This window comes from Etheostoma spectabile, chromosome 10, assembly GCF_008692095.1.
Source record: "Etheostoma spectabile isolate EspeVRDwgs_2016 chromosome 10, UIUC_Espe_1.0, whole genome shotgun sequence".
NCBI classification, from domain to species: domain Eukaryota; kingdom Metazoa; phylum Chordata; class Actinopteri; order Perciformes; family Percidae; genus Etheostoma; species Etheostoma spectabile.
The window spans coordinates 24,040,261-24,064,973 of NC_045742.1; the positions used below are offsets into that span (position 1 = coordinate 24,040,261).

The 24,713-nt window shown below is 45.2% G+C and overlaps 49 non-coding genes across 49 annotated transcripts; all 49 read left to right on the forward strand.

Moving 5' to 3' along the window:
- Window positions 1–793: 793 nt before the first annotated feature.
- trnaf-gaa (transfer RNA phenylalanine (anticodon GAA)) lies at window positions 794–866 on the forward strand. The gene has a single exon. It is a non-coding gene; the product is annotated as a tRNA-Phe (tRNA).
- A 400-nt stretch (window positions 867–1,266) lies between these two features.
- On the forward strand, window positions 1,267–1,339 carry trnaf-gaa (transfer RNA phenylalanine (anticodon GAA)). Its single transcript has one exon. It is a non-coding gene; the product is annotated as a tRNA-Phe (tRNA).
- Window positions 1,340–1,740: 401 nt separating this feature from the next.
- trnaf-gaa (transfer RNA phenylalanine (anticodon GAA)) lies at window positions 1,741–1,813 on the forward strand. The gene has a single exon. It is a non-coding gene; the product is annotated as a tRNA-Phe (tRNA).
- A 418-nt stretch (window positions 1,814–2,231) lies between these two features.
- On the forward strand, window positions 2,232–2,304 carry trnaf-gaa (transfer RNA phenylalanine (anticodon GAA)). The gene has a single exon. It is a non-coding gene; the product is annotated as a tRNA-Phe (tRNA).
- Window positions 2,305–2,723: 419 nt separating this feature from the next.
- Window positions 2,724–2,796, forward strand: trnaf-gaa (transfer RNA phenylalanine (anticodon GAA)). Its single transcript has one exon. It is a non-coding gene; the product is annotated as a tRNA-Phe (tRNA).
- Window positions 2,797–3,196: 400 nt separating this feature from the next.
- trnaf-gaa (transfer RNA phenylalanine (anticodon GAA)) lies at window positions 3,197–3,269 on the forward strand. The gene has a single exon. It is a non-coding gene; the product is annotated as a tRNA-Phe (tRNA).
- Window positions 3,270–3,669: 400 nt separating this feature from the next.
- Window positions 3,670–3,742, forward strand: trnaf-gaa (transfer RNA phenylalanine (anticodon GAA)). The gene has a single exon. It is a non-coding gene; the product is annotated as a tRNA-Phe (tRNA).
- A 399-nt stretch (window positions 3,743–4,141) lies between these two features.
- trnaf-gaa (transfer RNA phenylalanine (anticodon GAA)) lies at window positions 4,142–4,214 on the forward strand. The gene has a single exon. It is a non-coding gene; the product is annotated as a tRNA-Phe (tRNA).
- Window positions 4,215–4,614: 400 nt separating this feature from the next.
- Window positions 4,615–4,687, forward strand: trnaf-gaa (transfer RNA phenylalanine (anticodon GAA)). Its single transcript has one exon. It is a non-coding gene; the product is annotated as a tRNA-Phe (tRNA).
- Window positions 4,688–5,087: 400 nt separating this feature from the next.
- On the forward strand, window positions 5,088–5,160 carry trnaf-gaa (transfer RNA phenylalanine (anticodon GAA)). The gene has a single exon. It is a non-coding gene; the product is annotated as a tRNA-Phe (tRNA).
- Window positions 5,161–5,561: 401 nt separating this feature from the next.
- trnaf-gaa (transfer RNA phenylalanine (anticodon GAA)) lies at window positions 5,562–5,634 on the forward strand. Its single transcript has one exon. It is a non-coding gene; the product is annotated as a tRNA-Phe (tRNA).
- Window positions 5,635–6,052: 418 nt separating this feature from the next.
- trnaf-gaa (transfer RNA phenylalanine (anticodon GAA)) lies at window positions 6,053–6,125 on the forward strand. The gene has a single exon. It is a non-coding gene; the product is annotated as a tRNA-Phe (tRNA).
- Window positions 6,126–6,542: 417 nt separating this feature from the next.
- Window positions 6,543–6,615, forward strand: trnaf-gaa (transfer RNA phenylalanine (anticodon GAA)). Its single transcript has one exon. It is a non-coding gene; the product is annotated as a tRNA-Phe (tRNA).
- Window positions 6,616–7,012: 397 nt separating this feature from the next.
- trnaf-gaa (transfer RNA phenylalanine (anticodon GAA)) lies at window positions 7,013–7,085 on the forward strand. The gene has a single exon. It is a non-coding gene; the product is annotated as a tRNA-Phe (tRNA).
- Window positions 7,086–7,484: 399 nt separating this feature from the next.
- Window positions 7,485–7,557, forward strand: trnaf-gaa (transfer RNA phenylalanine (anticodon GAA)). The gene has a single exon. It is a non-coding gene; the product is annotated as a tRNA-Phe (tRNA).
- A 400-nt stretch (window positions 7,558–7,957) lies between these two features.
- Window positions 7,958–8,030, forward strand: trnaf-gaa (transfer RNA phenylalanine (anticodon GAA)). The gene has a single exon. It is a non-coding gene; the product is annotated as a tRNA-Phe (tRNA).
- Window positions 8,031–8,430: 400 nt separating this feature from the next.
- trnaf-gaa (transfer RNA phenylalanine (anticodon GAA)) lies at window positions 8,431–8,503 on the forward strand. Its single transcript has one exon. It is a non-coding gene; the product is annotated as a tRNA-Phe (tRNA).
- Window positions 8,504–8,903: 400 nt separating this feature from the next.
- trnaf-gaa (transfer RNA phenylalanine (anticodon GAA)) lies at window positions 8,904–8,976 on the forward strand. Its single transcript has one exon. It is a non-coding gene; the product is annotated as a tRNA-Phe (tRNA).
- A 419-nt stretch (window positions 8,977–9,395) lies between these two features.
- trnaf-gaa (transfer RNA phenylalanine (anticodon GAA)) lies at window positions 9,396–9,468 on the forward strand. Its single transcript has one exon. It is a non-coding gene; the product is annotated as a tRNA-Phe (tRNA).
- A 418-nt stretch (window positions 9,469–9,886) lies between these two features.
- On the forward strand, window positions 9,887–9,959 carry trnaf-gaa (transfer RNA phenylalanine (anticodon GAA)). Its single transcript has one exon. It is a non-coding gene; the product is annotated as a tRNA-Phe (tRNA).
- Window positions 9,960–10,377: 418 nt separating this feature from the next.
- trnaf-gaa (transfer RNA phenylalanine (anticodon GAA)) lies at window positions 10,378–10,450 on the forward strand. Its single transcript has one exon. It is a non-coding gene; the product is annotated as a tRNA-Phe (tRNA).
- A 417-nt stretch (window positions 10,451–10,867) lies between these two features.
- trnaf-gaa (transfer RNA phenylalanine (anticodon GAA)) lies at window positions 10,868–10,940 on the forward strand. The gene has a single exon. It is a non-coding gene; the product is annotated as a tRNA-Phe (tRNA).
- A 401-nt stretch (window positions 10,941–11,341) lies between these two features.
- On the forward strand, window positions 11,342–11,414 carry trnaf-gaa (transfer RNA phenylalanine (anticodon GAA)). Its single transcript has one exon. It is a non-coding gene; the product is annotated as a tRNA-Phe (tRNA).
- Window positions 11,415–11,814: 400 nt separating this feature from the next.
- On the forward strand, window positions 11,815–11,887 carry trnaf-gaa (transfer RNA phenylalanine (anticodon GAA)). Its single transcript has one exon. It is a non-coding gene; the product is annotated as a tRNA-Phe (tRNA).
- Window positions 11,888–12,285: 398 nt separating this feature from the next.
- On the forward strand, window positions 12,286–12,358 carry trnaf-gaa (transfer RNA phenylalanine (anticodon GAA)). Its single transcript has one exon. It is a non-coding gene; the product is annotated as a tRNA-Phe (tRNA).
- A 399-nt stretch (window positions 12,359–12,757) lies between these two features.
- trnaf-gaa (transfer RNA phenylalanine (anticodon GAA)) lies at window positions 12,758–12,830 on the forward strand. Its single transcript has one exon. It is a non-coding gene; the product is annotated as a tRNA-Phe (tRNA).
- A 400-nt stretch (window positions 12,831–13,230) lies between these two features.
- Window positions 13,231–13,303, forward strand: trnaf-gaa (transfer RNA phenylalanine (anticodon GAA)). Its single transcript has one exon. It is a non-coding gene; the product is annotated as a tRNA-Phe (tRNA).
- Window positions 13,304–13,721: 418 nt separating this feature from the next.
- trnaf-gaa (transfer RNA phenylalanine (anticodon GAA)) lies at window positions 13,722–13,794 on the forward strand. Its single transcript has one exon. It is a non-coding gene; the product is annotated as a tRNA-Phe (tRNA).
- A 418-nt stretch (window positions 13,795–14,212) lies between these two features.
- On the forward strand, window positions 14,213–14,285 carry trnaf-gaa (transfer RNA phenylalanine (anticodon GAA)). The gene has a single exon. It is a non-coding gene; the product is annotated as a tRNA-Phe (tRNA).
- Window positions 14,286–14,702: 417 nt separating this feature from the next.
- trnaf-gaa (transfer RNA phenylalanine (anticodon GAA)) lies at window positions 14,703–14,775 on the forward strand. Its single transcript has one exon. It is a non-coding gene; the product is annotated as a tRNA-Phe (tRNA).
- Window positions 14,776–15,194: 419 nt separating this feature from the next.
- trnaf-gaa (transfer RNA phenylalanine (anticodon GAA)) lies at window positions 15,195–15,267 on the forward strand. Its single transcript has one exon. It is a non-coding gene; the product is annotated as a tRNA-Phe (tRNA).
- A 400-nt stretch (window positions 15,268–15,667) lies between these two features.
- On the forward strand, window positions 15,668–15,739 carry trnaf-gaa (transfer RNA phenylalanine (anticodon GAA)). Its single transcript has one exon. It is a non-coding gene; the product is annotated as a tRNA-Phe (tRNA).
- A 397-nt stretch (window positions 15,740–16,136) lies between these two features.
- On the forward strand, window positions 16,137–16,209 carry trnaf-gaa (transfer RNA phenylalanine (anticodon GAA)). Its single transcript has one exon. It is a non-coding gene; the product is annotated as a tRNA-Phe (tRNA).
- A 398-nt stretch (window positions 16,210–16,607) lies between these two features.
- Window positions 16,608–16,680, forward strand: trnaf-gaa (transfer RNA phenylalanine (anticodon GAA)). The gene has a single exon. It is a non-coding gene; the product is annotated as a tRNA-Phe (tRNA).
- A 401-nt stretch (window positions 16,681–17,081) lies between these two features.
- trnaf-gaa (transfer RNA phenylalanine (anticodon GAA)) lies at window positions 17,082–17,154 on the forward strand. The gene has a single exon. It is a non-coding gene; the product is annotated as a tRNA-Phe (tRNA).
- A 417-nt stretch (window positions 17,155–17,571) lies between these two features.
- Window positions 17,572–17,643, forward strand: trnaf-gaa (transfer RNA phenylalanine (anticodon GAA)). The gene has a single exon. It is a non-coding gene; the product is annotated as a tRNA-Phe (tRNA).
- A 418-nt stretch (window positions 17,644–18,061) lies between these two features.
- trnaf-gaa (transfer RNA phenylalanine (anticodon GAA)) lies at window positions 18,062–18,134 on the forward strand. Its single transcript has one exon. It is a non-coding gene; the product is annotated as a tRNA-Phe (tRNA).
- Window positions 18,135–18,550: 416 nt separating this feature from the next.
- On the forward strand, window positions 18,551–18,623 carry trnaf-gaa (transfer RNA phenylalanine (anticodon GAA)). The gene has a single exon. It is a non-coding gene; the product is annotated as a tRNA-Phe (tRNA).
- A 402-nt stretch (window positions 18,624–19,025) lies between these two features.
- trnaf-gaa (transfer RNA phenylalanine (anticodon GAA)) lies at window positions 19,026–19,098 on the forward strand. Its single transcript has one exon. It is a non-coding gene; the product is annotated as a tRNA-Phe (tRNA).
- An 863-nt stretch (window positions 19,099–19,961) lies between these two features.
- Window positions 19,962–20,034, forward strand: trnaf-gaa (transfer RNA phenylalanine (anticodon GAA)). The gene has a single exon. It is a non-coding gene; the product is annotated as a tRNA-Phe (tRNA).
- A 417-nt stretch (window positions 20,035–20,451) lies between these two features.
- Window positions 20,452–20,524, forward strand: trnaf-gaa (transfer RNA phenylalanine (anticodon GAA)). Its single transcript has one exon. It is a non-coding gene; the product is annotated as a tRNA-Phe (tRNA).
- A 388-nt stretch (window positions 20,525–20,912) lies between these two features.
- On the forward strand, window positions 20,913–20,985 carry trnaf-gaa (transfer RNA phenylalanine (anticodon GAA)). Its single transcript has one exon. It is a non-coding gene; the product is annotated as a tRNA-Phe (tRNA).
- Window positions 20,986–21,364: 379 nt separating this feature from the next.
- On the forward strand, window positions 21,365–21,437 carry trnaf-gaa (transfer RNA phenylalanine (anticodon GAA)). The gene has a single exon. It is a non-coding gene; the product is annotated as a tRNA-Phe (tRNA).
- A 417-nt stretch (window positions 21,438–21,854) lies between these two features.
- trnaf-gaa (transfer RNA phenylalanine (anticodon GAA)) lies at window positions 21,855–21,927 on the forward strand. The gene has a single exon. It is a non-coding gene; the product is annotated as a tRNA-Phe (tRNA).
- A 418-nt stretch (window positions 21,928–22,345) lies between these two features.
- Window positions 22,346–22,418, forward strand: trnaf-gaa (transfer RNA phenylalanine (anticodon GAA)). The gene has a single exon. It is a non-coding gene; the product is annotated as a tRNA-Phe (tRNA).
- Window positions 22,419–22,818: 400 nt separating this feature from the next.
- trnaf-gaa (transfer RNA phenylalanine (anticodon GAA)) lies at window positions 22,819–22,891 on the forward strand. The gene has a single exon. It is a non-coding gene; the product is annotated as a tRNA-Phe (tRNA).
- A 416-nt stretch (window positions 22,892–23,307) lies between these two features.
- On the forward strand, window positions 23,308–23,379 carry trnaf-gaa (transfer RNA phenylalanine (anticodon GAA)). The gene has a single exon. It is a non-coding gene; the product is annotated as a tRNA-Phe (tRNA).
- A 412-nt stretch (window positions 23,380–23,791) lies between these two features.
- On the forward strand, window positions 23,792–23,864 carry trnaf-gaa (transfer RNA phenylalanine (anticodon GAA)). The gene has a single exon. It is a non-coding gene; the product is annotated as a tRNA-Phe (tRNA).
- A 402-nt stretch (window positions 23,865–24,266) lies between these two features.
- trnaf-gaa (transfer RNA phenylalanine (anticodon GAA)) lies at window positions 24,267–24,339 on the forward strand. The gene has a single exon. It is a non-coding gene; the product is annotated as a tRNA-Phe (tRNA).
- Window positions 24,340–24,713: the final 374 nt, after the last annotated feature.

Below are 24,713 nucleotides of genomic sequence, written 5' to 3' on the forward strand. Positions count from 1 at the left end.
AAGATCTAAAGGTCCCTGGTTCAATCCCGGATTTCGGCAGCATTGGTTGGGTCTTTTGAGGAAAGATGGTTAGAACTGTTGTCAGGTTCATAACACTTTAACTTACTAAATAAACACGATCAAGCAAGAAACGAGACGCAGACGGCAAATGTGTAGTTAAAGACAATTGCAAGAGGGGAGCACATCAGAATAGCCACCTATCTGCAGCATGACCTTTCGAGAACTCCGGGGATTCCTCTGCAGTGTTCTTGCTTTATTGGAAGTCAGACACATAGAGATAACAAGGAGAGGACATCTGCTATTTGGTTTATGGCTACCTAAAAGAACCAGGGCAAAGTGCAGGCCTGCACTCTGCCTCCTCTTACTGACCTCGAATCTAAGACACTGGTTATCTCTGAAACATACCACAGCGAGACATTTACTGCCTCTTGGTCATGCAGCAGCGACTAAAGAAAACACAGACACAGTTTGAAAGAAAAGCAGTATTGTTAAATGTGCATTTAAGATTATAAAATATAGTGAAATCAAGGTGTGAATATAATAATCATGAAAGCTATAAATGAAAGTCATAATATTTTAAGACAGTACTACAAGAAATATGAAATAAAAGACTTATAAAAATGAATTTCTCTGTCAACTGTCGACTAGGGTTATCGCTGAATTCCACATGAAGTCCCTTTGGAACAAAGAGCCCCCAAATGATGTTTGGAACCTTGCTGTTTCTGAAATATCTCTGTTAGTTGTTCGATATACGTTTTTTCCTCGTAACAGCCACCACAAAACGCTATTTTGAGCCGAAATAGCTCAGTTGGGAGAGCGTTAGACTGAAGATCTAAAGGTCCCTGGTTCAATCCCGGATTTCGGCAGCATTGGTTGTGTCTTTTGAGGAAAGATGGTTAGAACTGTCGATTAGGGTTATCACTGAATTCCACATGAAGTCCCTATGGAACCCATACTCCTTACCGTTGGTTGTTACTGGACGGATGACAGGATGGATGCCATGTCAACAGGGAGTTGACTAAGGAACGTTGCGGCAGTGATTGTACCTGGTGTGGAAGGACCTCTGTTTCCTCAGCTGGTTTATTTCATTTGGAGCAGCTCTGCTGGGCAATTACTTTCTCTCTCTGCAGCAGCAGTTGAAGTTCTTTGTTTTCCCGCAAAGAGCCCCCAAATGATGTGTGGAACCTTGCTGTTTTTGAAATATCTCTGTTAGTTGTTCGATATACGTTTTTTCCTCGTAACAGCCACCACAAAATGCTATTCTGAGCCGAATTAGCTCAGTTGGGAGAGCGTTAGACTGAAGATCTAAAGGTCGTTGGTTCAATCCCGGGTTTTGGCAGCATTGGTTGGGTCATTTGAGGAAAGATGGTTAGAACTATCGATTAGGGTTATCACTGAATTCCACATGAAGTCCCTTTGGAACCCATACTCCTTACCGTTGGTTGTTACTGGACGGATGACAGGATGGATGCCATGTCAACAGGGAGTTGACTAAGGAACGTTGGGGCAGTGATTCTACCTGGTGTGGAAGGACCTCTGTTTCCTCAGCTGGTTTATTTCCTTTGGAGCAGCTCTGCTGGGCAATTACTGTCTCCCTCTGCAGCAGCAGTTGAAGTTCTTTGTTATCCCACAAACAGCCCCCTAATGATATGTGGAACCTTACTGTTTTTGAAATATCTCTTGTAATTTTTCAATATTTGTTCTTTTCCTTGTAACGGCCACAACAGAATGCAATTTTCAGCTGAAATAGCTCAGTTCGGAGAGCGTTAGACTGAAGATCTAAAGGTCCCTGGTTCAATCCCAGGTTTTGGCAGCATTGGTTGGGTCTTTTGAGGAAAGATGGTTAGAACTGTTGACTAGGGTTATCACTGAATTCCACATGAAGTCCCTTTGGAACCCATACTCCTTACCGTTGGTTGTTACTTTACTGGATGGGTTACTGTACGGATGACAGGATGGATGCCATGTCAACAGGGAGTTGACTAAGGAACGTTGGGGCAGTGATTCTACCTGGTGTGGAAGGATCTTTGTTTCCTCAGCTGGTTTATTTCATGTGGAGCAGCTCTGCTGGGCAATTACTGTCTCTCTCTGCAGCAGCAGTTGAAGTTCTTTGTTATCCCACAAACAGCCCCATAATGATATGTGGAACCTTACTGTTTTTGAAATATCTCTTTTAATTTTTCAATATTTGTTCTTTTTCTCGTAATGGCCACAACAAAACGCAATTTTCAGCTGAAATAGCTCAGTTGGGAGAGCGTTAGACTGAAGATCTAAAGGTCCCTGGTTCAATCCCGGGTTTCGGCAGCATTTGTTGGGTCTTTTGAGGAAAGATGGTTAGAACTGTCGATTAGGGTTATCACTGAATTCCACATGAAGTCCCTTTGGAACCCATACTCCTTACCGTTGGTTGTTACTTTACTGGATGGGTTACTGGACGGATGACAGGATGGATGCCATGTCAACAGCGAGTTGACTAAGGAACGTTGGGGCAGTGATTCTACCTGGTGTGGAAGGACCTCTGTTTCCTCAGCTGGTTTATTTCATTTGGAGCAGCTCTGCTGCGCAATTACTGTCTCTCTCTGCAGCAGCAGTTGAAGTTCTTTGTTTTCCCGCAAAGAGCCCCCAAATGATGTGTGGAACCCTGCTGTTTTTGAAATATCTCTGTTATTTTTTTCGATATGTGTTCTTTTCCTCGTAACCGCCACCACAAAATGTTATTTTGAGCCGGAATAGCTCAGTTGGGAGAGCGTTAGACTGAAGATCTAAAGGTCCCTGGTTCAATCCCGGGTTTCGGCAGCATTGGTGGGATCTTTTGAGGAAAGATGCTTAGAACTGTCGATAAGGGTTATCACTGAATTCCACAAGAAGTCCCTTTGGAACCCATACTCCTTACCGTTGGTTGTTACTGGACGGATGACAGGATGGATGCCATGTCAACAGGGAGTTGACTAAGGAACGTTGGGGCAGTTATTGTACCTGGTGTGGAAGGACCTCTGTTTCCTCAGCTGGTTTATTTCATTTGGAGCAGCTCTGCTGGGCAATTACTTTCTCTCTCTGCAGCAGCAGTTGAAGTTCTTTGTTTTCCTGCAAAGAGCCCCCAAATGATGTGTGGAACCTTGCTGTTTTTGAAATATCTCTGTTAGTTGTTCGATATACGTTTTTTCCTCGTGACAGCCACCACAAAATGCCGTTTTGAGCCGAAATAGCTCAGTTGGGAGAGCGTTAGACTGAAGATCTAAAGGTCCCTGGTTCAATCCCAGGTTTCGGCAGGATTGGTTGGGTCTTTTGAGGAAAGATGGTTAGAACTGTCAACTAGGGTTATCACTGAATTCCACATGAAGTCCCTTTGGAACCCATACTCCTTACCGTTGGTTGTTACTGGAGGGATGACGGGATGGATGCCATGTCAACAGGGAGTTGACTAAGGAACGTTGGGGCAGTGATTGTACCTGGTGTGGAAGGACCTCTGTTTCCTCAGCTGGTTTATTTCATTTGGAGCAGCTTTGCTGGGCAATTACTGTCTCTCTCTGCAGCAGCAGTTGAAGTTCTTTGTTTTCCTGCAAAGAGCCCCCAAATGATGTGTGGAACCTTGCTGTTTTTGAAATATCTCTGTTAGTTGTTCGATATACGTTTTTTCCTCGTGACAGCCACCACAAAATGCCGTTTTGAGCCGAAATAGCTCAGTTGGGAGAGCGTTAGACTGAAGATCTAAAGGTCCCTGGTTCAATCCCAGGTTTCGGCAGCATTGGTTGGGTCTTTTGAGGAAAGATGGTTAGAACTGTCGACTAGGGTTATCACTGAATTCCACATGAAGTCCCTTTGGAACCCATACTCCTTACCGTTGGTTGTTACTGGACGGATGACGGGATGGATGCCATGTCAACAGGGAGTTGACTAAGGAACGTTGGGGCAGTGATTGTACCTGGTGTGGAAGGACCTCTGTTTCCTCAGCTGGTTTATTTCATTTGGAGCAGCTTTGCTGGGCAATTACTGTCTCTCTCTGCAGCAGCAGTTGAAGTTCTTTGTTTTCCTGCAAAGAGCCCCCAAATGATGTGTGGAACCTTGCTGTTTTTGAAATATCTCTGTTAGTTTTCGATATACGTTTTTTCCTCGTGACAGCCACCACAAAATGCCGTTTTGAGCCGAAATAGCTCAGTTGGGAGAGCGTTAGACTGAAGATCTAAAGGTCCCTGGTTCAATCCCAGGTTTCGGCAGGATTGGTTGGGTCTTTTGAGGAAAGATGGTTAGAACTGTCAACTAGGGTTATCACTGAATTCCACATGAAGTCCCTTTGGAACCCATACTCCTTACCGTTGGTTGTTACTGGAGGGATGACGGGATGGATGCCATGTCAACAGGGAGTTGACTAAGGAACGTTGGGGCAGTGATTGTACCTGGTGTGGAAGGACCTCTGTTTCCTCAGCTGGTTTATTTCATTTGGAGCAGCTTTGCTGGGCAATTACTGTCTCTCTCTGCAGCAGCAGTTGAAGTTCTTTGTTTTCCTGCAAAGAGCCCCCAAATGATGTGTGGAACCTTGCTGTTTTTGAAATATCTCTGTTAGTTGTTCGATATACGTTTTTTCCTCGTGACAGCCACCACAAAATGCCGTTTTGAGCCGAAATAGCTCAGTTGGGAGAGCGTTAGACTGAAGATCTAAAGGTCCCTGGTTCAATCCCAGGTTTCGGCAGCATTGGTTGGGTCTTTTGAGGAAAGATGGTTAGAACTGTCGACTAGGGTTATCACTGAATTCCACATGAAGTCCCTTTGGAACCCATACTCCTTACCGTTGGTTGTTACTGGACGGATGACAGGATGGATGCCATGTCAACAGGGAGTTGACTAAGGAACGTTGGGGCAGTGATTGTACCTGGTGTGGAAGGACCTCTGTTTCCTCAGCTGGTTTATTTCATTTGGAGCAGCTCTGCTGGGCAATTACTTTCTCTCTCTGCAGCAGCAGTTGAAGTTCTTTGTTTTCCCGCAAAGAGCCCCCAAATGATGTGTGGAACCTTGCTGTTTTTGAAATATCTCTGTTAGTTGTTCGATATACGTTTTTTCCTCGTAACAGCCACCACAAAATGCTATTTTGAGCCGAAATAGCTCAGTTGGGAGAGCGTTAGACTGAAGATCTAAAGGTCCCTGGTTCAATCCCGGGTTTCGGCAGCATTGGTTGGGTCTTTTGAGGAAAGATGGTTAGAACTGTCGATTAGGGTTATCACTGAATTCCACATGAAGTCCCTTTGGAACCCATACTCCTTACCGTTGGTTGTTACTGGACGGATGACAGGATGGATGCCATGTCAACAGGGAGTTGACTAAGGAACGTTGGGGCAGTGATTCTACCTGGTGTGGAAGGATCTCTGTTTCCTCAGCTGGTTTATTTCATTTGGAGCAGCTCTGCTGGGCAATTACTGTCTCTCTCTGCAGCAGCAGTTGAAGTTCTTTGTTATCCCACAAACAGCCCCCTAATGATATGTGGAACCTTACTGTTTTTGAAATATCTCTTTTAATTTTTCAATAGTTGTTCTTTTCCTTGTAACGGCCACAACAAAATACAGTTTTCAGCCGAAATAGCTCAGTTGGGAGAGCGTTAGACTGAAGATCTAAAGGTCCCTGGTTCAATCCCAGGTTTCGGCAGCATTGGTTGGGTCTTTTGAGGAAAGATGGTTAGAACTGTCGACTAGGGTTATCACTGAATTCCACATGAAGTCCCTTTGGAACCCATACTCCTTACCGTTGGTTGTTACTTTACTGGATGGGTTACTGGACGGATGACAGGATGGATGCCATGTCAACAGGGAGTTGACTAAGGAACGTTGGGGCAGTGATTCTACCTGGTGTGGAAGGATCTCTGTTTCCTCAGCTGGTTTATTTCATGTGGAGCAGCTCTGCTGGGCAATTACTGTCTCTCTCTGCAGCAGCAGTTGAAGTTCTTTGTTATCCCACAAACAGCCCCATAATGATATGTGGAACCTTACTGTTTTTGAAATATCTCTTTTAATTTTTCAATATTTGTTCTTTTTCTCGTAACGGCCACAACAAAATGCAATTTTCAGCCGAAATAGCTCAGTTGGGAGAGCGTTAGACTGAAGATCTAAAGGTCCCTGGTTCAATCCCGGGTTTCGGCAGCATTTGTTGGGACTTTTGAGGAAAGATGGTTAGAACTGTCGATTAGGGTTATCACTGAATTCCACATGAAGTCCCTTTGGAACCCATACTCCTTACCGTTGGTTGTTACTTTACTGGATGGGTTACTGGACGGATGACAGGATGGATGCCATGTCAACAGCGAGTTGACTAAGGAACGTTGGGGCAGTGATTCTACCTGGTGTGGAAGGACCTCTGTTTCCTCAGCTGGTTTATTTCATTTGGAGCAGCTCTGCTGCGCAATTACTGTCTCTCTCTGCAGCAGCAGTTGAAGTTCTTTGTTTTCCCGCAAAGAGCCCCCAAATGATGTGTGGAACCTGCTGTTTTTGAAATATCTCTGTTATTTTTTCGATATGTGTTCTTTTCCTCGTAACCGCCACCACAAAATGTTATTTTGAGCCGAAATAGCTCAGTTGGGAGAGCGTTAGACTGAAGATCTAAAGGTCCCTGGTTCAATCCCGGGTTTCGGCAGCATTGGTGGGTCTTTTGAGGAAAGATGGTTAGAACTGTCGATAAGGGTTATCACTGAATTCCACAAGAAGTCCCTTTGGAACCCATACTCCTTACCGTTGGTTGTTACTGGACGGATGACAGGATGGATGCCATGTCAACAGGGAGTTGACTAAGGAACGTTGGGGCAGTGATTGTACCTGGTGTGGAAGGACCTCTGTTTCCTCAGCTGGTTTATTTCATTTGGAGCAGCTCTGCTGGGCAATTACTTCTCTCTCTGCAGCAGCAGTTGAAGTTCTTTGTTTTCCCGCAAAGAGCCCCCAAATGATGTGTGGAACCTTGCTGTTTTTGAAATATCTCTGTTATTTTTCGATATGTGTTCTTTTCCTCGTAACGGCCACCAAAAATGCTATTTTGAGCCGAAATAGCTCAGTTGGGAGAGCGTTAGACTGAAGATCTAAAGGTCCCTGGTTCAATCCCGGGTTTCGGCAGCATTGGTTGGGTCTTTTGAGGAAAGATGGTTAGAACTGTCGATAGGGTTATCACTGAATTCCACATGAAGTCCCTTTGGAACCCATACTCCTTACCGTTGGTTGTTACTGGACGGATGACAGGATGGATGCCATGTCAACAGGGAGTTGACTAAGGAACGTTGGGGCAGTGATTGTACCTGGTGTGGAAGGACCTCTGTTTCCTCAGCTGGTTTATTTCATTTGGAGCAGCTCTGCTGGGCAATTACTGTCTCTCTCTGCAGCAGCAGTTGAAGTTCTTTGTTTTCCTGCAAAGAGCCCCCAAATGATGTGTGGAACCTTGCTGTTTTTGAAATATCTCTGTTAGTTGTTCGATATACGTTTTTTCCTCGTGACAGCCACCACAAAATGCCGTTTTGAGCCGAAATAGCTCAGTTGGGAGAGCGTTAGACTGAAGATCTAAAGGTCCCTGGTTCAATCCCAGGTTTCGGCAGCATTGGTTGGGTCTTTTGAGGAAAGATGGTTAGAACTGTCGACTAGGGTTATCACTGAATTCCACATGAAGTCCCTTTGGAACCCATACTCCTTACCGTTGGTTGTTACTGGACGGATGATGGGATGGATGCCATGTCAACAGGGAGTTGACTAAGGAACGTTGGGGCAGTGATTGTACCTGGTGTGGAAGGACCTCTGTTTCCTCAGCTGGTTTATTTCATTTGGAGCAGCTTTGCTTGGCAATTACTGTCTCTCTCTGCAGCAGCAGTTGAAGTTCTTTGTTTTCCTGCAAAGAGCCCCCAAATGATGTGTGGAACCTTGCTGTTTTTGAAATATCTCTGTTAGTTGTTCGATATACGTTTTTTCCTCGTGACAGCCACCACAAAATGCCGTTTTGAGCCGAAATAGCTCAGTTGGGAGAGCGTTAGACTGAAGATCTAAAGGTCCCTGGTTCAATCCCAGGTTTCGGCAGGATTGGTTGGGTCTTTTGAGGAAAGATGGTTAGAACTGTCAACTAGGGTTATCACTGAATTCCACATGAAGTCCCTTTGGAACCCATACTCCTTACCGTTGGTTGTTACTGGAGGGATGACGGGATGGATGCCATGTCAACAGGGAGTTGACTAAGGAACGTTGGGGCAGTGATTGTACCTGGTGTGGAAGGACCTCTGTTTCCTCAGCTGGTTTATTTCATTTGGAGCAGCTTTGCTGGGCAATTACTGTCTCTCTCTGCAGCAGCAGTTGAAGTTCTTTGTTTTCCTGCAAAGAGCCCCCAAATGATGTGTGGAACCTTGCTGTTTTTGAAATATCTCTGTTAGTTGTTCGATATACGTTTTTTCCTCGTGACAGCCACCACAAAATGCCGTTTTGAGCCGAAATAGCTCAGTTGGGAGAGCGTTAGACTGAAGATCTAAAGGTCCCTGGTTCAATCCCAGGTTTCGGCAGCATTGGTTGGGTCTTTTGAGGAAAGATGGTTAGAACTGTCGACTAGGGTTATCACTGAATTCCACATGAAGTCCCTTTGGAACCCATACTCCTTACCGTTGGTTGTTACTGGACGGATGACGGGATGGATGCCATGTCAACAGGGAGTTGACTAAGGAACGTTGGGGCAGTGATTGTACCTGGTGTGGAAGGACCTCTGTTTCCTCAGCTGGTTTATTTCATTTGGAGCAGCTTTGCTGGGCAATTACTGTCTCTCTCTGCAGCAGCAGTTGAAGTTCTTTGTTTTCCTGCAAAGAGCCCCCAAATGATGTGTGGAACCTTGCTGTTTTTGAAATATCTCTGTTAGTTGTTCGATATACGTTTTTTCCTCGTGACAGCCACCACAAAATGCCGTTTTGAGCCGAAATAGCTCAGTTGGGAGAGCGTTAGACTGAAGATCTAAAGGTCCCTGGTTCAATCCCAGGTTTCGGCAGGATTGGTTGGGTCTTTTGAGGAAAGATGGTTAGAACTGTCGACTAGGGTTATCACTGAATTCCACATGAAGTCCCTTTGGAACCCATACTCCTTACCGTTGGTTGTTACTTTACTGGATGGGTTACTGGACGGATGACAGGATGGAGGCCCTGTAAACAGGGAGTTCAATAAGGAACGTTGGGGCAGTGATTCTGCCTGGTGTGGAAGGACCTCTGTTTCCTCAGCTGGTTTATTTCGTGTGGAGCTGCTCTGCTGGGCAATTACTTTCTCTCTCTGCAGCAGCAGTTGAAGTTCTTTGTTTTCCCGCAAAGAGCCCCCAAATGATGTGTGGAACCCTGCTGTTTTTGAAATATCTCTGTTATTTTTTTCGATATGTGTTCTTTTCCTCGTAACGGCCACCACAAAATGCTATTTTGAGCCGAAATAGCTCAGTTGGGAGAGCGTTAGACTGAAGATCTAAAGGTCCCTGGTTCAATCCCGAGTTTCGGCAGCATTGGTTGGGTCTTTTGAGGAAAGATGGTTAGAACTGTCGATTAGGGTTATTACTGAATTCCACAAGAAGTCCCTTTGGAACCCATACTCCTTACCGTTGGTTGTTACTTTACTGGATGGGTTACTGGACGGATGACAGGATGGATGCCATGTCAAAAGGGAGTTGACTAAGGAACGTTGGGGCAGTGATTCTACCTGGTGTGGAAGGATCTCTGTTTCCTCAGCTGGTTTATTTCATTTGGAGCAGCTCTGCTGCGCAATTACTGTCTCTCTCTGCAGCAGCAGTTGAAGTTCTTTGTTATCCCACAAACAGCCCCCTAGTGATATGTGGAACCTTACTGTTTTTGAAATATCTCTTTTAATTTTTCAATATTTGTTCTTTTTCTCGTAACGGCCACAACAAAATGCAATTTTCAGCTGAAATAGCTCAGTTGGGAGAGCGTTAGACTGAAGATCTAAAGGTCCCTGGTTCAATCCCGGGTTTCGGCAGCATTGGTTGGGTCTTTTGAGGAAAGATGGTTAGAACTGTCGACTAGGGTTATCACTGAATTCCACATGAAGTCCCTTTGGAACCCATACTCCTTACCGTTGGTTGTTACTTTACTGGATGGGTTACTGGACGGATGACAGGATGGATGCCATGTCAACAGGGAGTTGACTAAGGAACGTTGGGGCAGTGATTCTACCTGGTGTGGAAGGATCTCTGTTTCCTCAGCTGGTTTATTTCATTTGGAGCAGCTCTGCTGGGCAATTACTGTCTCTCTCTGCAGCAGCAGTTGAAGTTCTTTGTTATCCCACAAACAGCCCCATAATGATATGTGGAACCTTACTGTTTTTGAAATATCTCTTTTAATTTTTCAATATTTGTTCTTTTTCTCGTAACGGCCACAACAAAATGCAATTTTCAGCCGAAATAGCTCAGTTGGGAGAGCGTTAGACTGAAGATCTAAAGGTCCCTGGTTCAATCCCGGGTTTCGGCAGCATTTGTTGGGACTTTTGAGGAAAGATGGTTAGAACTGTCGATTAGGGTTATCACTGAATTCCACATGAAGTCCCTTTGGAACCCATACTCCTTACCGTTGGTTGTTACTTTACTGGATGGGTTACTGGACGGATGACAGGATGGATGCCATGTCAACAGCGAGTTGACTAAGGAATGTTGGGGCAGTGATTCTACCTGGTGTGGAAGGACCTCTGTTTCCTCAGCTGGTTTATTTCATTTGGAGCAGCTCTGCTGCGCAATTACTGTCTCTCTCTGCAGCAGCAGTTGAAGTTCTTTGTTTTCCCGCAAAGAGCCCCCAAATGATGTGTGGAACCCTGCTGTTTTTGAAATATCTCTGTTATTTTTTTCGATGTGTTCTTTTCCTCGTAACCGCCACCACAAAATGTTATTTTGAGCCGGAATAGCTCAGTTGGGAGAGCGTTAGACTGAAGATCTAAAGGTCCCTGGTTCAATCCCGGGTTTCGGCAGCATTGGTGGGATCTTTTGAGGAAAGATGCTTAGAACTGTCGATAAGGGTTATCACTGAATTCCACAAGAAGTCCCTTTGGAACCCATACTCCTTACCGTTGGTTGTTACTGGACGGATGACAGGATGGATGCCATGTCAACAGGGAGTTGACTAAGGAACGTTGGGGCAGTTATTGTACCTGGTGTGGAAGGACCTCTGTTTCCTCAGCTGGTTTATTTCATTTGGAGCAGCTCTGCTGGGCAATTACTTTCTCTCTCTGCAGCAGCAGTTGAAGTTCTTTGTTTTCCCGCAAAGAGCCCCCAAATGATGTGTGGAACCTTGCTGTTTTTGAAATATCTCTGTTATTTTTTCGATATGTGTTCTTTTCCTCGTAATGGCCACCAAATAATGCTATTTTGAGCCGAAATAGCTCAGTTGGGAGAGCGTTAGACTGAAGATCTAAAGGTCCCTGGTTCAATCCCGGGTTTCGGCAGCATTGGTTGGGTCTTTTGAGGAAAGATGGTTAGAACTGTCGATTAGGGTTATCACTGAATTCCACATGAAGTCCCTTTGGAACCCATACTCCTTACCGTTGGTTGTTACTGGACGGATGACGGGATGGATGCCATGTCAACAGGGAGTTGACTAAGGAACGTTGGGGCAGTGATTGTACCTGGTGTGGAAGGACCTCTGTTTCCTCAGCTGGTTTATTTCATTTGGAGCAGCTTTGCTGGGCAATTACTGTCTCTCTCTGCAGCAGCAGTTGAAGTTCTTTGTTTTCCTGCAAAGAGCCCCCAAATGATGTGTGGAACCTTGCTGTTTTTGAAATATCTCTGTTAGTTGTTCGATATACGTTTTTTCCTCGTGACAGCCACCACAAAATGCCGTTTTGAGCCGAAATAGCTCAGTTGGGAGAGCGTTAGACTGAAGATCTAAAGGTCCCTGGTTCAATCCCAGGTTTCGGCAGCATTGGTTGGGTCTTTTGAGGAAAGATGGTTAGAACTGTCGACTAGGGTTATCACTGAATTCCACATGAAGTCCCTTTGGAACCCATACTCCTTACCGTTGGTTGTTACTGGACGGATGACGGGATGGATGCCATGTCAACAGGGAGTTGACTAAGGAACGTTGGGGCAGTGATTGTACCTGGTGTGGAAGGACCTCTGTTTCCTCAGCTGGTTTATTTCATTTGGAGCAGCTTGCTGGGCAATTACTGTCTCTCTCTGCAGCAGCAGTTGAAGTTCTTTGTTTTCCTGCAAAGAGCCCCCAAATGATGTGTGGAACCTTGCTGTTTTTGAAATATCTCTGTTATTTTTCGATATACGTTTTTTCCTCGTGACAGCCACCACAAAATGCCGTTTTGAGCCGAAATAGCTCAGTTGGGAGAGCGTTAGACTGAAGATCTAAAGGTCCCTGGTTCAATCCCAGGTTTCGGCAGCATTGGTTGGGTCTTTTGAGGAAAGATGGTTAGAACTGTCGACTAGGGTTATCACTGAATTCCACATGAAGTCCCTTTGGAACCCATACTCCTTACCGTTGGTTGTTACTGGAGGGATGACGGGATGGATGCCATGTCAACAGGGAGTTGACTAAGGAACGTTGGGGCAGTGATTGTACCTGGTGTGGAAGGACCTCTGTTTCCTCAGCTGGTTTATTTCATTTGGAGCAGCTTTGCTGGGCAATTACTGTCTCTCTCTGCAGCAGCAGTTGAAGTTCTTTGTTTTCCTGCAAAGAGCCCCCAAATGATGTGTGGAACCTTGCTGTTTTTGAAATATCTCTGTTAGTTTTCGATATACGTTTTTTCCTCGTAACAGCCACCACAAAATGCCGTTTTGAGCCGAAATAGCTCAGTTGGGAGAGCGTTAGACTGAAGATCTAAAGGTCCCTGGTTCAATCCCAGGTTTCGGCAGCATTGGTTGGGTCTTTTGAGGAAAGATGGTTAGAACTGTCGACTAGGGTTATCACTGAATTCCACATGAAGTCCCTTTGGAACCCATACTCCTTACCGTTGGTTGTTACTGGACGGATGACGGGATGGATGCCATGTCAACAGGGAGTTGACTAAGGAACGTTGGGGCAGTGATTGTACCTGGTGTGGAAGGACCTCTGTTTCCTCAGCTGGTTTATTTCATTTGGAGCAGCTTTGCTGGGCAATTACTGTCTCTCTCTGCAGCAGCAGTTGAAGTTCTTTGTTTTCCTGCAAAGAGCCCCCAAATGATGTGTGGAACCTTGCTGTTTTTGAAATATCTCTGTTAGTTGTTCGATATACGTTTTTTCCTCGTGACAGCCACCACAAAATGCCGTTTTGAGCCGAAATAGCTCAGTTGGGAGAGCGTTAGACTGAAGATCTAAAGGTCCCTGGTTCAATCCCAGGTTTCGGCAGGATTGGTTGGGTCTTTTGAGGAAAGATGGTTAGAACTGTCGACTAGGGTTATCACTGAATTCCACATGAAGTCCCTTTGGAACCCATACTCCTTACCGTTGGTTGTTACTTTACTGGATGGGTTACTGGACGGATGACAGGATGGATGCCATGTCAAAAGGGAGTTGACTAAGGAACGTTGGGGCAGTGATTCTACCTGGTGTGGAAGGACCTCTGTTTCCTCAGCTGGTTTATTTCATTTGGAGCAGCTCTGCTGCGCAATTACTGTCTCTCTCTGCAGCAGCAGTTGAAGTTCTTTGTTTTCCCGCAAAGAGCCCCCAAATGATGTGTGGAACCTTGCTGTTTTTGAAATATCTCTGTTATTTTTTCGATATGTGTTCTTTTCCTCGTAACGGCCACCACAAAATGCTATTTTGTGCCGAAATAGCTCAGTTGGGAGAGCGTTAGACTGAAGATCTAAAGGTCCCTGGTTCAATCCCGGGTTTCGGCATTATTGGTTTGGTCTTTTGAGGAAAGATGGTTAGAACTGTCGACTAGGGTTATCACTGAATTCCACATGAAGTCCCTTTGGAACCCATACTCCTTACCGTTGGTTGTTACTTTACTGGATGGGTTACTGGACGGATGACAGGATGGAGGCCCTGTAAACAGGGAGTTCAATAAGGAACGTTGGGGCAGTGATTCTGCCTGGTGTGGAAGGACCTCTGTTTCCTCAGCTGGTTTATTTCGTGTGGAGCTGCTCTGCTGGGCAATTACTGTCTCTCTCTGCAGCAGCAGTTGAAGTTCTTTGTTTTCCCACAAACAGCCCCCTAATGATATGTGGAACCTTACTGTTTTTGAAATATCTCTTTTAAGTTTTCAATATTTGTTCTTTTCCTCGTAACGGCCACCACAAAATGCAATTTTCAGCCGAAATAGCTCAGTTGGGAGAGCGTTAGACTGAAGATCTAAAGGTCCCTGGTTCAATCCCGGGTTTCGGCAGCATTGGTTGGGTCTTTTGAGGAAAGATGGTTAGAACTGTCGATTAGGGTTATCACTGAATTCCACATGAAGTCCCTTTGGAACCCATACTCCTTACCGTTGGTTGTTACTTTACTGGATGGGTTACTGGACGGATGACAGGATGGATGCCATGTCAACAGGGAGTTGACTAAGGAACGTTGGGGCAGTGATTCTACCTGGTGTGGAAGGACCTCTGTTTCCTCAGCTGGTTTATTTCATTTGGAGCAGCTCTGCTGCGCAATTACTGTCTCTCTCTGCAGCAGCAGTTGAAGTTCTTTGTTTTCCCACAAACAGCCCCCAAATGATATGTGGAACCTTACTGTTTTTGAAATATCTCTTTTATTTTTCAATATTTGTTCTTTTCCTCGTAACGGCCACCACAAAATGCAATTTTCTGCCGAAATAGCTCAGTTGGGAGAGCGTTAGACTGAAGGTCTAAAGGTCCCTGGTTCAATCCCAGGTTTTGGCAGCATTGGTTGGGTCTTTTGAGGAAAGATGGTTAGAACTGTCGATTAGGGTTATCACTGAATTCCACATGAAGTCCCTTTGGAACCCATACTCCTTACCGTTGGTTGTTACTTTACTGGATGGGTTACTGGACGGATGACAGGATGGATGCCATGTCAACAGGGAGTTGACTAAGGAACGTTGGGGCAGTGATTGTACCTGGTGTGGAAGGACCTCTGTTTCCTCAGCTGGTTTATTTCATTTGGAGCAGCTCTGCTGGGCAATTACTTTCTCTCTCTGCAGCAGCAGTTGAAGTTCTTTGTTTTCACGCAAAGTGCCCGCAAATGATGTGTGGAACCTTGCTGTTTTTGAAATATCTCTGTTGTTTTTTTCGATATGTGTTCTTTTCCTCGTAACAGCCACCACAAAATGCTATTTTGAGCCGAAATAGCTCAGTTGGGAGAGTGTTAGACTGAAGATCTAAAGGTCCCTGGTTCAATCCCGGGTTTCGGCAGCATTCGTTGGGTCTTTTGAGGAAAGATGGTTAGAACTGTCGATAAGGGTTATCACTGAATTCCACATGAAGTCCCTTTGGAACCCATACTCCTTACCGTTGGTTGTTACTGGACGGATGACAGGATGGATGCCATGTCAACAGGGAGTTGACTAAGGAACGTTGGGGCAGTGATTGTACCTGGTGTGGAAGGACCTCTGTTTCCTCAGCTGGTTTATTTCATTTGGAGCAGCTCTGCTGGGCAATTACTGTCTCTCTCTGCAGCAGCAGTTGAAGTTCTTTGTTTTCCCGCAAAGAGCCCCCAAATGATGTGTGGAACCTTGCTGTTTTTGAAATATCTCTGTTATTTTTCGATATTTGTTCTTTTCCTCGTAACGGCCACCACAAAATGCTATTTTGAGCCGAAATAGCTCAGTTGGGAGAGCGTTAGACTGAAGATCTAAAGGTCCCTGGTTCAATCCCGGTTTCGGCAGCATTGGTTGGGTCTTTTGAGGAAAGATGGTTAGAACTGTCGATAGGGTTATCACTGAATTCCACATGAAGTCCCTTTGGAACCCATACTCCTTACCGTTGGTTGTTACTGGACGGATGACAGGATGGATGCCATGTCAACAGGGAGTTGACTAAGGAACGTTGGGGCAGTGATTGTACCTGGTGTGGAAGGACCTCTGTTTCCTCAGCTGGTTTATTTCATTTGGAGCAGCTCTGCTGGGCAATTACTGTCTCTCTCTGCAGCAGCAGTTGAAGTTCTTTGTTTTCCCAAAAGAGCCCCCAAATGATGTGTGGAACCTTGCTGTTTTTGAAATATCTCTGTTATTTTTCGATATGTGTTCTTTCCTCGTAACAGCCACCACAAAATGCTATTTTGAGCCGAAATAGCTCAGTTGGGAGAGCGTTAGACTGAAGATCTAAAGGTCCCTGGTTCAATCCCGGGTTTCGGCAGCATTGGTTGGGTCTTTTGAGGAAAGATGGTTAGAACTGTCGATAGGGTTATCACTGAATTCCACATGAAGTCCCTTTGGAACCCATACTCCTTACCGTTGGTTGTTACTGGACGGATGACGGGATGGATGCCATGTCAACAGGGAGTTGACTAAGGAACGTTGGGGCAGTGATTGTACCTGGTGTGGAAGGACCTCTGTTTCCTCAGCTGGTTTATTTCATTTGGAGCAGCTCTGCTGGGCAATTACTGTCTCTCTCTGCAGCAGCAGTTGAAGTTCTTTGTTTTCCCGCAAAGAGCCCCCAAATGATGTGTGGAACCTTGCTGTTTTTGAAATATCTCTGTTATTTTTCGATATGTGTTTTTTCCTCGTAACGGCCACCACAAAATGCTATTTTGAGCCGAAATAGCTCAGTTGGGAGAGCGTTAGACTGAAGATCTAAAGGTCCCTGGTTCAATCCCGGGTTTCGGCAGCATTGGTTGGGTCTTTTGAGGAAAGATGGTTAGAACTGTTGATTAGGGTTATCACTGAATTCCACATGAAGTCCCTTTGGAACCCATACTCCTTACCGTTGGTTGTTACTGGACGGACGACGGGATGGATGCCATGTCAACAGGGAGTTGACTAAGGAACGTTGGGGCAGTGATTGTACCTGGTGTGGAAGGACCTCTGTTTCCTCAGCTGGTTTATTTCATTTGGAGCAGCTCTGCTGGGCAATTACTGTCTCTCTCTGCAGCAGCAGTTGAAGTTCTTTGTTTTCCTGCAAAGAGCCCCCAAATTATGTGTGGAACCTTGCTGTTTTTGAAATATCTCTGTTATTTTTTCGATATGTGTTCTTTTCCTCGTAACGGCCACCACAAAATGCTATTTTGTGCCGAAATAGCTCAGTTGGGAGAGCGTTAGACTGAAGATCTAAAGGTCCCTGGTTCAATCCCGGGTTTCGGCATTATTGGTTTGGTCTTTTGAGGAAAGATGGTTAGAACTGTCGACTAGGGTTATCACTGAATTCCACATGAAGTCCCTTTGGAACCCATACTCCTTACCGTTGGTTGTTACTTTACTGGATGGGTTACTGGACGGATGACAGGATGGAGGCCCTGTAAACAGGGAGTTCAATAAGGAACGTTGGGGCAGTGATTCTGCCTGGTGTGGAAGGACCTCTGTTTCCTCAGCTGGTTTATTTCGTGTGGAGCTGCTCTGCTGGGCAATTACTGTCTCTCTCTGCAGCAGCAGTTGAAGTTCTTTGTTTCCCACAAACAGCCCCCAAATGATATGTGGAACCTTGCTGTTTTTGAAATATCTCTGTTATTTTTTCGATATTTGTTCTTTTCCTCGTAACGGCCACCACAAAATGCTATTTTGAGCCGAAATAGCTCAGTTGGGAGAGCGTTAGACTGAAGATCTAAAGGTCCCTGGTTCAATCCCGGTTTCGGCAGCATTGGTTGGGTCTTTTGAGGAAAGATGGTTAGAACTGTCGACTAGGGTTATCACTGAATTCCACATGAAGTCCCTTTGGAACCCATACTCCTTACCGTTGGTTGTTACTTTACTGGATGGGTTACTGGACGGATGACAGGATGGATGCCATGTCAACAGGGAGTTGACTAAGGAACGTTGGGGCAGTGATTCTACCTGGTGTGGAAGGACCTCTGTTTCCTCAGCTGGTTTATTTCATTTGGAGCAGCTCTGCTGGGCAATTACTGTCTCTCTCTGCAGCAGCAGTTGAAGTTCTTTGTTTTCCCACAAAGAGCCCCCTAATGATATGTGGAACCTTACTGTTTTTGAAATATCTCTTTTAATTTTTCGATATTTGTTCTTTTCCTCGTAACGGCCACCACAAAATGCTATTTTGAGCCGAAATAGCTCAGTTGGGAGAGCGTTAGACTGAAGATCTAAAGGTCCCTGGTTCAATCCCGGGTTTCGGCAGCATTGGTTGGGTCTTTTGAGGAAAGATGGTTAGAACTGTCGATAGGGTTATCACTGAATTCCACATGAAGTCCCTTTGGAACCCATACTCCTTACCGTTGGTTGTTACTTTACTGGATGGGTTACTGGACGGATGACAGGATGGATGCCATGTCAACAGGGAGTTGACTAAGGAACGTTGGGGCAGTGATTCTACCTGGTGTGGAAGGACCTCTGTTTCCTCAGCTGGTTTATTTCATTTGGAGCAGCTCTGCTGGGCAATTACTGTCTCTCTCTGCAGCAGCAGTTGAAGTTCTTTGTTTTCCCGCAAAGAGCCCCCAAATGATGTGTGGAACCTTGCTGTTTTTGAAATATCTCTGTTATTTTTTTCGATATTGTTCTTTTCCTCGTAACGGCCACCACAAAATGCATTTTGAGCCGAAATAGCTCAGTTGGGAGAGCGTTAGACTGAAGATCTAAAGGCCCCTGGTTCAATCCCGGGTTTCGGCAGCATTGGTTGGGTCTTTTGAGGAAAGATGGTTAGAACTGTCGATTAGGGTTATCACTGAATTCCACATGAAGTCCCTTTGGAACCCATACTCCTTACCGTTGGTTGTTACTGGACAGATGACAGGATGGATGCCATGTCAACAGGGAGTTGACTAAGGAACGTTGGGGCAATAATTCTACCTGGTGTGGAAGGACCTCTGTTTCCTCAGCTGGTTTATTTCATTTGGAGCAGCTCTGCTGTGCAATTACTGTCTCTCTCTGCAGCAACAGTTGAAGTTTTTTGTTTTCCCGCAAAGAGCCCCCAAATGATGTGTGGAACCCTGCTGTTTTTGAAATATCTCTGTTATTTTTTTCGATATGTGTTCTTTTCCTCGTAACGGCCACCACAAAATGCTATTTTGAGCCGAAATAGCTCAGTTGGGAGAGCGTTAGACTGAAGATCTAAAGGTCCCTGGTTCAATCCCGGGTTTCGGCAGCATTGGTTGGGTCTTTTAAGGAAGATGGTTAGAACTGTCGATTAGGGTTATCACTGAATTCCACATGAAGTCCCTTTGGAACCCATACTCCTTACCTTTGGTTGTTACTGGACGGATGACGGGATGGATGCCATGTCAACAGGGAGTTGACTAAGGAACGTTGGGGCAGTGATTGTACCTGGTGTGGAAGGACCTCTGTTTCCTCAGCTGGTTTATTTCATTTGGAGCAGCTTTGCTGGGCAATTACTGTCTCTCTCTGCAGCAGCAGTTGAAGTTCTTTGTTTTCCTGCAAAGAGCCCCCAAATGATGTGTGGAACCTTACTGTTTTTGAAATATCTCTTTTAAGTTTTCAATATTTGTTCTTTTCCTCGTAACGGCCACCACAAAATGCTATTTTAGCTCAGTTGGGAGAGCGTTAGACTGAAGATCTAAAGGTCCCTGGTTCAATCCCGAGTTTCGGCAGCATTGGTTGGGTCTTTTGAGGAAAGATGGTTAGAACTGTCGATTAGGGTTATCACTGAATTCCACATGAAGTCCCTTTGGAACCCATACTCCTTACCGTTGGTTGTTACTGGACGGATGACAGGATGGATGCCATGTCAACAGGGAGTTGACTAAGGAACGTTGGGGCAGTGATTCTACCTGGTGTGGAAGGACCTCTGTTTCCTCAGCTGGTTTATTTCATTTGGAGCAGCTCTGCTGGGCAATTACTGTCTCTCTCTGCAGCAGCAGTTGAAGTTCTTTGTTTTCCCACAAAGAGCCCCCAAATGATGTGTGGAACCTTGCTGTTTTTGAAATATCTCTTTTATTTTTTCGATATTTGTTCTTTTCCTCGTAACGGCCACACAAAATGCTATTTTGAGCCGAAATAGCTCAGTTGGGAGAGCGTTAGACTGAAGATCTAAAGGTCCCTGGTTCAATCCCGGGTTTCGGCAGCATTGGTTGGGTCTTTTGAGGAAAGATGGTTAGAACTGTCGATAGGGTTATCACTGAATTCCACATGAAGTCCCTTTGGAACCCATACTCCTTACCGTTGGTTGTTACTTTACTGGATGGGTTACTGGACGGATGACAGGATGGATGCCATGTCAACAGGGAGTTGACTAAGGAACGTTGGGGCAGTGATTCTACCTGGTGTGGAAGGACCTCTGTTTCCTCAGCTGGTTTATTTCATTTGGAGCAGCTCTGCTGGGCAATTACTGTCTCTCTCTGCAGCAGCAGTTGAAGTTCTTTGTTTTCCCACAAAGAGCCCCCAAATGATGTGTGGAACCTTGCTGTTTTTGAAATATCTCTGTTATTTTTTCGATATGTGTTCTTTTCCTCGTAACCGCCACCACAAAATGCTATTTTGAGCCGAAATAGCTCAGTTGGGAGAGCGTTAGACTGAAGATCTAAAGGTCCCTGGTTCAATCCCGGGTTTCGGCAGCATTGGTTGGGTCTTTTGAGGAAAGATGGTTAGAACTGTCGATAGGGTTATCACTGAATTCCACATGAAGTCCCTTTGGAACCCATACTCCTTACCGTTGGTTGTTACTGGACGGATGACAGGATGGATGCCATGTCAACAGGGAGTTGACTAAGGAACGTTGGGGCAGTGATTCTACCTGGTGTGGAAGGACCTCTGTTTCCTCAGCTGGTTTATTTCATTTGGAGCAGCTCTGCTGGGCAATTACTGTCTCTCTCTGCAGCAGCAGTTGAAGTTCTTTGTTTTCCCACAAAGAGCCCCCAATGATGTGTGGAACCTTGCTGTTTTTGAAATATCTCTTTTATTTTTTCAATATTGTTCTTTTCCTCGTAACGGCCACCACAAAATGCTATTTTAGCTCAGTTGGGAGAGCGTTAGACTGAAGATCTAAAGGTCCCTGGTTCAATCCCGGGTTTCGGCAGCATTGGTTGGGTCTTTTGAGGAAAGATGGTTAGAACTGTCGATTAGGGTTATCACTGAAGAAGTCCCTTTGGAACCCATACTCCTTACCGTTGGTTGTTACTGGACGGATGACAGGATGGATGCCATGTCAACAGGGAGTTGACTAAGGAACGTTGGGGCAGTGATTCTACCTGGTGTGGAAGGACCTCTGTTTCCTCAGCTGGTTTATTTCATGTGGAGCAATTACTTTCTCTCTCTGCAGCAGCAGTTGAAGTTCTTTGTTTTCCCACAAAGAGCCCCCTAATGATGTGTGGAACCTTGCTGTTTTTGAAATATCTCTTTTAATTTTTCAATATTTGTTTTTTCCTCGTAACGGCCACAACAAAATGCAGTTTTGAGCCGAAATAGCTCAGTTGGGAGAGCGTTAGACTGAAGATCTAAAGGTCCCTGGTTCAATCCCGGGTTTCGGCAGCATTGGTTGGGTCTTTTGAGGAAAGATGGTTAGAACTGTCGACTAGGGTTATCACTGAATTCCACATGAAGTCCCTTTGGAACCCATACTCCTTACCGTTGGTTGTTACTTTACTGGATGGGTTACTGGACGGATGACAGGATGGATGCCATGTCAACAGGGAGTTGACTAAGGAACGTTGGGGCAGTGATTCTACCTGGTGTGGAAGGATCTCTGTTTCCTCAGCTGGTTTATTTCATGTGGAGCAGCTCTGCTGGGCAATTACTGTCTCTCTCTGCAGCAGCAGTTGAAGTTCTTTGTTATCCCACAAACAGCCCCCTAATGATATGTGGAACCTTTCTGTTTTTGAAATATCTGTTATTTTTTTCGATATGTGTTCTTTTCCTCGTAACCGCCACCACAAAATGCTATTTTGAGCCGAAATAGCTCAGTTGGGAGAGCGTTAAACTGAAGATCTAAAGGTCCCTGGTTTAATCCCCGGTTTCGGCAGCATTGGTTGGGTCTTTTGAGGAAAGATGGTTAGAACTGTCGACTAGGGTTATCACTGAATTCCACATGAAGTCCCTTTGGAACCCATACTCCTTACCGTTGGTTTTTACTCTACTGGATAGGTTACTGGACGGATGACAGGATGGATGCCATGTCAACAGGGAGTTGACTAAGGAACGTTGGGGCAGTGATTCTACCTGGTGTGGAAGGATCTCTGTTTCCTCAGCTGGTTTATTTCATTTGGAGCAGCTCTGCTGGGCAATTACTGTCTCCCTCTGCAGCAGCAGTTGAAGTTCTTTGTTATCCCACAAACAGCCCCCTAATGATATGTGGAACCTTACTGTTTTTGAAATATCTCTTGCAATTTTTCAATATTTGTTCTTTTCCTCGTAACGGCCACAACAAAATGCAATTTTCAGCCGAAATAGCTCAGTTGGGAGAGCGTTAGACTGAAGATCTAAAGGTCCCTGGTTCAATCCCGGGTTTCGGCAGCATTGGTTGGGTCTTTTGAGGAAAGATGGTTAGAACTGTTGACTAGGGTTATCACTGAATTCCACATGAAGTCCCTTTGGAACCCATACTCCTTACCGTTGGTTGTTACTGGACAGATGACAGGATGGATGCCATGTCAACAGGGAGTTGACTAAGGAACGTTGGGGCAGTGATTGTACCTGGTGTGGAAGGACCTGTGTTTCCTCAGCTGGTTTATTTCATTTGGAGCAGCTCTGCTGGGCAATTACTGTCTCTCTCTGCAGCAGCAGTTGAAGTTCTTTGTTTTCCAGCAAAGAGCCCCCAAATGATGTGTGGAACCTTGCTGTTTTTGAAATATCTCTGTTAGTTGTTCGATATACGTTTTTTCCTCGTGACAGCCACCACAAAATGCTATTTTGAGCCAAAATACCTCAGTTGGGAGAGCGTTAGACTGAAGATCTAAAGGTCCCTGGTTCAATCCGAGGTTTCGGCAGCATGGGTTTGGTCTTTTGAGGAAAGATGGTTAGAACTGTCGACTAGGGTTATCACTGAATTCCACATGAAGTCCCTTTGGAACCCATACTCCTTACCGTTGGTTGTTACTTTACTGGATGGGTTACTGTACGGATGACAGGATGGATGCCATGTCAACAGGGAGTTGACTAAGGAACGTTGGGGCAGTGATTCTACCTGGTGTGGAAGGATCTCTGTTTCCTCAGCTGGTTTATTTCATTTGGAGCAGCTCTGCTGGGCAATTACTGTCTCTCTCTGCAGCAGCAGTTGAAGTTCTTTGTTTTCCCACAAAGAGCCCCAAATGATGTGTGGAACCTTACTGTTTTTGAAATATCTCTTTTATTTTTCGATATTTGTTCTTTTCCTCGTAACGGCCACCACAAAATGCTATTTTGAGCCGAAATAGCTCAGTTGGGAGAGCGTTAGACTGAAGATCTAAAGGTCCCTGGTTCAATCCCGGTTTCGGCAGCATTGGTTGGGTCTTTTGAGGAAAGATGGTTAGAACTGTCGATAGGGTTATCACTGAATTCCACATGAAGTCCCTTTGGAACCCATACTCCTTACCGTTGGTTGTTACTTACTGGATGGTTACTGGACGGATGACAGGATGGATGCCATGTCAACAGGGAGTTGACTAAGGAACGTTGGGGCAGTGATTCTACCTGGTGTGGAAGGATCTCTGTTTCCTCAGCTGGTTTATTTCATTTGGAGCAGCTCTGCTGGGCAATTACTGTCTCTCTCTGCAGCAGCAGTTGAAGTTCTTTGTTTTCCCACAAACAGCCCCCTAATGATATGTGGAACCTTACTGTTTTTGAAATATCTCTTTAATTTTTCAATATTTGTTCTTTTCCTCGTAACGGCCACACAAAATGCATTTTGAGCCGAAATAGCTCAGTTGGGAGAGCGTTAGACTGAAGATCTAAAGGTCCCTGGTTCAATCCCGGGTTTCGGCAGCATTGGTTGGGTCTTTTGAGGAAAGATGGTTAGAACTGTCGACTAGGGTTATCACTGAATTCCACATGAAGTCCCTTTGGAACCCATACTCCTTACCGTTGGTTGTTATTGGAAAGATGACAGGATGGATGCAATGTCAACAGGGAATTGACTAAGGAACGTTGGGGCAGTGATTGTACCTGGTGTGGAAGGACCTGTGTTTCCTCAGCTGGTTTATTTCATTTGGAGCAGCTCTGCTGGGCAATTACTGTCTCTCTCTGCAGCAGCAGTTGAAGTTCTTTGTTTTCCAGCAAAGAGCCCCCAAATGATGTGTGGAACCCTGCTGTTTTTGAAATATCTCTGTTATTTTTTTCGATATGTGTTCTTTTCCTCGTAACCGCCACCACAAAATGTTATTTTGAGCCGAAATAGCTCAGTTGGGAGAGCGTTAGACTGAAGATCTAAAGGTCCCTGGTTCAATCCCGGGTTTCGGCAGCATTGGTGGGTCTTTTGAGGAAAGATGGTTAGAACTGTCGACTAGGGTTATCACTGAATTCCACATGAAGTCCCTTTGGAACCCATACTCCTTACCGTTGGTTGTTACTGGACGGATGACAGGATGGATGCCATGTCAACAGGGAGTTGACTAAGGAACGTTGGGGCAGTGATTGTACCTGGTGTGGAAGGACCTCTGTTTCCTCAGCTGGTTTATTTCATTTGGAGCAGCTCTGCTGGGCAATTACTGTCTCTCTCTGCAGCAGCAGTTGAAGTTCTTTGTTTTCCCGCAAAGAGCCCCCAAATGATGTGTGGAACCTTGCTGTTTTTGAAATATCTCTGTTATTTTTTTCGATATGTGTTCTTTTCCTCGT